This window comes from Triturus cristatus, chromosome 3_1 (assembly GCF_964204655.1).
Source record: "Triturus cristatus chromosome 3_1, aTriCri1.1, whole genome shotgun sequence".
Lineage (NCBI taxonomy): Eukaryota > Metazoa > Chordata > Amphibia > Caudata > Salamandridae > Triturus > Triturus cristatus.
The window spans coordinates 348,831,987-348,840,348 of record NC_140583.1 but is presented as its reverse complement, the minus strand read 5'-3'; the positions used below and the strand labels follow the sequence as shown (position 1 = coordinate 348,840,348).

General features: G+C 44.6%; 1 non-coding gene across 1 annotated transcript; it reads left to right on the top strand.

The window, feature by feature from the left end:
• The first annotated feature begins 2,903 nt into the window (after positions 1–2,903).
• LOC146860242 (small nucleolar RNA SNORD46) lies at positions 2,904–3,005 on the top strand. The gene has a single exon (XR_014979331.1). It is a non-coding gene; the product is annotated as a small nucleolar RNA SNORD46 (small nucleolar RNA).
• The last annotated feature ends 5,357 nt before the right edge of the window (positions 3,006–8,362 follow it).

The window sequence follows — 8,362 nt, the reverse complement described above, 5'->3', positions numbered from 1 at the left end:
GGTTTTTCAGGAATACAGGTCAACTGGTCTAAGTCAATCTTATTTCCACTCACAGACAGCACCCAACCCTTCACTACGGAATACCCACTGAAGTGGGCATCCAATCCAGTACAATACTTGGGAATCTGGTTCAGTGGAGATATGGATGAACTTTGGAAGGCCTATTATGGCAGCGCTGTTACATTGTTGGAAGACAGAACACTGCTATGGTCCCTGCTGCCACTGTCACTCTTGGGCCAGATAGCGATAGCGAAGATGATTATCTCACCTAAGTGACTATATCTTTTTCTCAATATGCCTATCCCCCTCACGGCTCACTTCATGAGGCATCTAAGATCTAATCTTCTAGCACTGACATGGGCTGGCAAGCAGCCAGAGTCTTGTGGGAACTTCTCACCCTGACACTTGCTCTAGGCATTAACGGCCACATGCACAACCACTTAATTTTGCGACTCACCAATTGCAATTTTTGCGACTCCCAATTGCGAGTCGCACAATGAAATGTACAACAATGTTATAGACACTGTTTGAAATTCCCAAATGGGTCGCAAGGGACGTATCTCATTAATATTCATGAGGCAGGTTGCAATTTGAGACCCACTGAGAATGGCCAACACTCACAGGGATGGCAGCCTGCTGTGGTCAGCAGACCACCATGTCTGTGACTGCTTTTTTATTATCGCAGTTTTTTTTTAATGCAGCCCATTTTCCTTAGAGAAAAATGGGCTGCATTTAAAAAAGAAAAAAGGAAACTTTTCTGTTTCATTTTTAGGTCGAGCCTATAGCGGCAGCGCTCATGCGGTGCTCGCTTTGCGAGGCATGCAGTATTCAGTATGGAGTGGAAGCTCCGTGGAAGCTCCGCCCACTCTCTGCCCATCTTTTTCATTGGCTTAGTTCCTAAATGCTGCCTTTCGATTGGTTTTAGGCCTGTTAGTCCCTCCTCATGACGGCCATGTCGTCATTTGTATCCTTCCATGGCTACTGGCCCTTCTACTTTGAGTGTTACACAGTCTGTTTTATTTAGACGGTGAGCACTATTTTCTTCCCGTCCCTCCCCCCTCCCCCAATCCATGTCTTCTCTCCCCCTCCCGTTGTTTGTGCCTTCTCACCCCCTGCCCACCGCCCGCCCGCACTCCCGTTTGTTATGCAATAGGTCTCGTGTAAATGCAAGTCCTATTGCATTGCAAATATTTTTTTTTTAAACTAATATTTGCACTATAGCCTCAAGGATAGTTTATTTATTTTTTTAAATCGGAGATATTGTAGTTTTTCATCTACGCCTTTGTGGGCTGTGTAGGTTTTTATAAAGTATTACTGCTTTAAGATGGCCGCCAATATTACAACACTCGAATGCGTTGAAACGGAGTGACATCTTTGGTGAACAGATTCTCACATGATTTGCTAGCCATCAAACTAACCCATGGCCCTTTGTGTTTCCTCTTTCCAGCCAGCACCTGAAAATAGGTATGTAATGGCCGCCCTTCTGAGTTTGAAATCCGTTGCAATTCTCCTTTTCGGCTGTCTGCGGTTCCACGCCAGTTGACGGTATGGTAGGAAGTAGCCTAGGGGGAACGGCAGGACCTGTATCTACTGTTCTTTGGTGGTGTTTGCTCAGTTTAGAAGGCGATGATGGATACCACTACTACTGTTCAGTGCCTTACGTGTGCTGATCGTAGAGGCATTACAGATTCTTAATGTATGGTACAAGGCATTCGAGTAGACAGCTGTATGAGGCATAACTTTTAAATCGGTGATTTGGGGAGTGAGGGTCTGCTGATTGAATTCAGCCGGACTCCTGTAATCCGTAGTTGTCTGAAGGGGTCTGGGGAGCTTCCTCTGCGCAAGGCCTGCTTTGGTTTCTCACTGCAGTCTGAATGGAGTATCCAGGGCTTAGAACCGACCATCTTAAGCGGAGCAAAGCCTCACCCCTGCTCGGGGGGAGGGGGAATGGTAGTGCTTGTGAGCTGGCACCAGGGATGTCACAAGCGGTGTTACACACCCCAGATAGTAGAGGGTGTAGAGACGTGCACATATCCCGTCTACCACTATCAGAAAATGTCTGAAACGGAGCATTGGTGGAGTATCTTTACTCACAAATGGTTCTTTTTTGTTTGTGTGAGCTTGTTTTAAGCCATCTAGCACTTAAGAATGCACATATTGTGTTTACTACCTGAAAGTGTGCCCCAGATCTCCCTGCTTTGAATTTTCGTGTGATATATTCTTTATAATGGCTGTAAAATGTTAACCTTTCTTACATTTTTACAATTCCCTTTAAGTCCACGTGGTAGAATGCGACCTGTCACCTTAATGTCACTGATATATTTTCAATTAAACCGAAGTTTTTTGCTGGTGAAAGTGTGCTTCTTGCCAAATAAAAAGTATACTCGCCTGCCTTTCTCACACTGAACCATACTTATTGTGACAGTCATATAGTGTGATGTAATCCAGTAATCTGTCATTGTTTCAGCGATGTGCAAGATCTATTTCTTGGCTATACGGTTTTAATGTTTTTTAGTATGCGAGTCATATGACATCAAAACTAATTGTATCTATCAACTATAATTATAATATAAGTTAGATAATCGGACATGCACTCATTCAGGGGTGTTATAACTTGTTCAGGGTATAGGGTAAATTGTTAAAGGCTACTGCACAGGCACAAGACATTTATAGAATTTGTATATATAAGGGGTTACTTATGTTAAACACTATGTTCTTTTCCCAGATATCTCACATGACAACTGGCACAAGTGCAGCAAAACTGGAGGCAAAAGGAAGCCCTACCACAAGAAAATGAAGTATGAATTGGGGTGCCCGGCTGCCAAAACAAAGGTGGTTGATGGCCGTTTGTCTGGGCTTTTAGAAGGAGGGAAGGGGGTTATGTCGGTATTAAACTCAAGGCAATGTATGTGATGAAAACGAATACCCAGGCAGGTGAATGAGACTGTTTTGGTCGCATTTTATCCACTTGTCAGTGATGGGGTTGTTATAGTTAATGATTGCTTTACCTTATTTAGTATTATACTCGGTTTTCTGTCTTTCTGTTCTGGATTCTGTTTGGGCTGATCTCTCTACTTCTTCGTAGATTGGGCCTCAACGTATTCACACAGTAAGTGTCCGTGGTGGTAACAAGAAGTATTGCACCGTCATGTTGAATGCTGGGAACTTTTCCCTGGGCTTAGAGTGCAAGTAACTACGCCTGGGATAACTTCTAGCAAGTGGGGGTAGCTTGCTAAACAATGCTGATTTTTTTCATACAGCATTTGTCTGTTATATGGCTTTCTTGTCGAGTTCCCCCTGACTGGGGCCATTTGTAGTATGGACCATAAGTTGTATTCCCATGAGGCCTGCTATAGAGTTCCTTTTGTGCATGATATCTGTCAATTTCATTCGGGGAGATTCGGGTGGTGATATTTCTTACGTTATAGTTACCAAATGTATTTGTAAACCCAAAGCATTAGGTTACTTGCCTGAATACGCAGTAAGCCTTATTCACATTATATTAAACCTACTGTCCGTTTTTTCTGAATCCTGGCGATGCAGTTTGTTCTACGCACATAGGTGTAGCTTAAGGGGGGTGTTTGGGTATCAGAGCATTTTACATGAGCACCAGTTTCGCTACACGAGGACACATTCATTTTTGTTAGGCACGGGGAAATTAAGAGATTTGCCCAGAATCACAGGATGTTGAGCGTCATTGCCGAGACTCGAACCCGGTTCCCCAGCTTCGTGGTTGACCACTCTAGCCGTAAGGCTACATCCTTGTTTGCATTCTCAGACTCAAAAAGAAGAAGGAAGATCCTTATGACCTGTGGCACTTCGCCCAGGGCTTTTATTTTAGGGGACGGTATTTAAGCAGCAGAATCCAAGCACTGCTTTTCTTGATTTGACAATGTTCCACACCATCTGCCTATTGAACCACATTATGCCAAAACGTGCTTCCTCTTTCACCATGTTCTGCCAAGACCTGAAGCTCTCTACCTCCAGCATTTATCCCTCTCTTTGTGAATCTCGCCTATTGGCTGGATATATATAAGTATATATATAGTCACTGAAAAAAACATATATTTCAGGGACGTTATAGATGAGATGTCATCAGTGATGTCATCAGTGATGTCACTGACCATGTCATGAATGATGTAATATGTGAAGTCATCAGCAGGGCATTGCGGGGGCGCAAGTTATCGTTAGCTGAACTAACTATAAGGGGGAATTTCTATGGTTTTGTACGAGTGAAATGGCCAACTAACTATAACGTGCCTGATACCTATGGTTTTTTCAGTGAATTTCAATAGTTTTTTTAATTCAAATTTCTAACTATAACGTGCCTGAAACCTATGGTTTTTTCAGTGAATTTCAATGGTTTTTTAAATGCTAATTTCTAACAATGCCTACAAAGTTAGAACATTTAAAGATAATGCTAAAAGAGTCAACAGAAGTCCATAAAGACGAACAAAAGTGCAGGAAGAAGCAAGAGATGTGCAGAAAGAACCAACAGAGGAGCAGAAAGTCCTCCTGTGACCCCAACTTTTTACTGACGGGTACTGGTGGTAACTGACTCTGACTAACCAGGAACGGAGCCAGTGCTATGGTAAAAGACACTTAGAATACAGTGAAAACACCTACATACACTAGGGAACACTACGCATTGGGGTACCCCTGTGATTAGCATCATCTCCTCTGTATTTGCCATGAGTTAGTGCCTGGGTCATTGCATGAGTACATGGGTACTGAGTGGATGATTAGAGTACTGCAAGGAGAGTGCATGGTGAATTTATAAGTGCTTGGGTTTCGGCAGAGTGATTGGATAAGTACATGATGCTGGATAGGTGATTTGAGAAGTGCATGGGTAGTGACAGAGGGATTTCTGGACTGCATGGGTACAACCTGGGTAATTGGAGGACTGAATCAGTACTGTGTAGGTGGTTATTGGTCTGCATGGGTAGTGCACAGAGGATTGTACCAGTTCATGTGTTAGTGCCTGGGTCATTCCATGAGTACCTGGGTACTGACTGGAAGATTAGAGTACTGCAAGGACAGAGCATGATGAATTTATAAGTGCCTGGGTTTTGGCGGAGTGATTGCATAAGTACATGGTGCTCACTGGGTGATTGGAGGAGTGCATGGGTAGTGACAGGGCGATGGCTGGACTGCATGGTTACTGATCAGGTTATTGTAGCAGTGCACGAGTTAGTGCATGAGTCATTGCATGAGTGCATGGGTAGTAACTGGATGATTAAAGCGCTGCTAGGAGAGTGCATGGTGAATTTATAAGTGCTTGGGTTTTGGCGGAGTGATTGCATAAGTACACACATGTCACCGCCCTCTCCCTTCACCACTATGCAAACACGCCCGCTGGCTAGTTTTAAGTTGGGGAATTAATTCCCCTTGAATCCTGAGAGTCCCTGGGGGCCAACTAGCCCAACCGGTACCGCGCTTGATTTTTTTTTCATTTCAGCGGGATTTGCGGCACCAGAGCGAATTTCGCCGAAATTTTTAAAAAAATGCTTTTTTTGTCCTTGGGGGTCCTTTTGGGACCCCCTGAGCAGGCCTAGGGTGTCATGGTGTTTCTACCCTGCCCCCTTTTCTTTTCTTTCACCTTTGTTTTTCTGTTTTCTTGTGACTCGGTTACAAGATGGCTGCCAACACTTCCTGGTTTGGAGTGTTGACAGCCAATTAGAATAAAGGCCGTGGTCGGGAGGGTTAGTGGATCCACCGCGCCCCTAGGTATCGATACTTGTTTTTTCTCAATTTCTCAGCAACTACTGAACGGATTTACACCATTTGTAATAAGGTCTCTTTCTGAGCAAAGCAGTACAAATTTGGTGTAATTCCGTTCAGCAGTTCGGGCTGTATCCTTGGCTACAGTTTCCTTTGGGCAATTGATTTTTTGACTCCTATTTTTTGAATTTCTCAGCAACTACTGAACGGATTTACACTATTTAAAAAAATGGTCGCTTTCTGAACCAAGAGCTACCTTTTTGCCAAATTTTGTGTAATTCCGTTCAACAGTTCAGGCTGTAGCCTTGGCTAAAATTTCCTACGGAAATTAACATGGAGAAACCCATTATGGGCCCCCCCCCCTGTTTTCTCAGCCCCCAATCAACAAATCACCCCCAAACTTTCAGGATAGGAGCTGACCTGGATAGACCTTTTTTTGGGAGAATCTTGCTGCAATTCGTCAAGCGGTGCCAAAGTTATTGGCAAAACAAAAAATGCCTTTTCAATAGAAACAAGGTCCTGACTATAACTGCCTACTGCGACTGCCAGTAGGTTTTATATATATATATATATATATATCAACCTCAAGAGTTGCCTGGAATGAGAGGGCCCACACAAGGGAGTAAGTATTTGCCACTTCTTTAATGGAGGATGCAGCAGGAAAAACAGCAAAGTGCCTCGCTGAAAGTAAAAAGTCCTGGCCGACGCGTTTCGTGCCTAACGCACTTCTTCATGGGCTCCGGGCTTATCTCTACGACGTGCAGCCCTGTTGCAACGCCATACGACGAGGCAGCTTTTGGACAGGGGCGCCCATGGAGGAAGAAACGAACGTGGGTTAGCAGCCAGGTGCATCCCGCAACCCACTTGGGACATTGGATTTGCATTTATAATGAGTGTGGCACGGCGACTCACAAGAGAAAATTGAAAGCACTACACTTACCAGCAGGCTACGGAGGTAGCCACGCCCACATGGGTGGAGTTTCAAGGTGTTTGAAAACAGTGCTGGATAAAAGGCCGTTGCCCGCCCTCAGAGATAAGCCCGGAGCCCATGAAGAAGTGCGTTAGGCACGAAACGCGTCGGCCAGGACTTTTTACTTTCAGCGAGGCACTTTGCTGTTTTTCCTGCTGCATCCTCCATTAAAGAAGTGGCAAATACTTACTCCCTTGTGTGGGCCCTCTCATTCCAGGCAACTCTTGAGGTTGATGTTTTGCGGCGCTGCCTGAGCCGCGAGAGGAGCACCGCTGCACGACGTGCAGCCCTGTTGCAACGCCATACGACGAGGCAGCTTTTGGACAGGGGCGCCCATGGAGGAAGAAACGAACGTGGGTTAGCAGCCAGGTGCATCCCGCAACCCACTTGGGACATTGGATTTGCATTTATAATGAGTGTGGCACGGCGACTCACAAGAGAAAATTGAAAGCACTACACTTACCAGCAGGCTACGGAGGTAGCCACGCCCACATGGGTGGAGTTTCAAGGTGTTTGAAAACAGTGCTGGATAAAAGGCCGTTGCCCGCCCTCAGAGATAAGCCCGGAGCCCATGAAGAAGTGCGTTAGGCACGAAACGCGTCGGCCAGGACTTTTTACTTTCAGCGAGGCACTTTGCTGTTTTTCCTGCTGCATCCTCCATTAAAGAAGTGGCAAATACTTACTCCCTTGTGTGGGCCCTCTCATTCCAGGCAACTCTTGAGGTTGATATATATATATATATATATATATATCTTGAATACGTCTCCGCTGCCCGTTGTTCACCGGCAATCCCCAAGGATGGACACAAACCCAAAACTGTGTGCAAAATTATTCCGTCTTTATTCCAGATGTCGCCATAACGCGTTTCGGCTCGCCTGAGCCTTGATCACATGACTGCATGTTCGCCGACACCCCTCAGAGGGGACATATACGCCACACTACCTTGACCAGAATACACTGGGGGAATGCTGTAACGCTCATTGGAGCAACAAATAAAGGGTGTGTCGGAGGAGCCAGCGCACACACAGCCACGGCCTTCGAAAAAGGAATCTCTCCGAAACGCGTCAGGCCGCTACACTTTGACGGACGAGCCTCAGAGGATTGTCAGTTCCAGAGTGCACCCTGCCAGCTGTGCAACTAGGAGCTTTATATATATATATATATACGTATATATATATATATATTCACCGAAAAAACGATGACGTCAGATATTACATCACTGTATTTAGACACTTATTTACCCATGTCTTCTTCCATTAATCTTTAGCTATACATATATTACAAATATTTATTTTTCAGAAAGACACATATGTCATCAGTGATGTAATATCTGACGTCATCAGCAGAAGATTGCGGTCGCGTGAGTTATAGTTGCCTGCAGTAACTATAACGGGGGAATTTCATTGGTTTTTTACGAGTGAAATGTCCAGCTAACTATAACATGTGTGAAACCTATGGTTTTTTAAGTGAATTTGCAAGGTTTTTTAAATGCTAATTCGTAACTATAACGTGTGTGAAACCTATGGTTTTTTCAGTGAATTTGTACGGTTTTTAAAATGCTAAGTTATGTTTTTATTACTTTTTTTTTTTTCAGGTTTTACACCGTGCGCGCACCGTGCGCGCACCATGCGCTTCAAGCACCGTGCGCGCTCTGTGGGCACATGGTGCGCT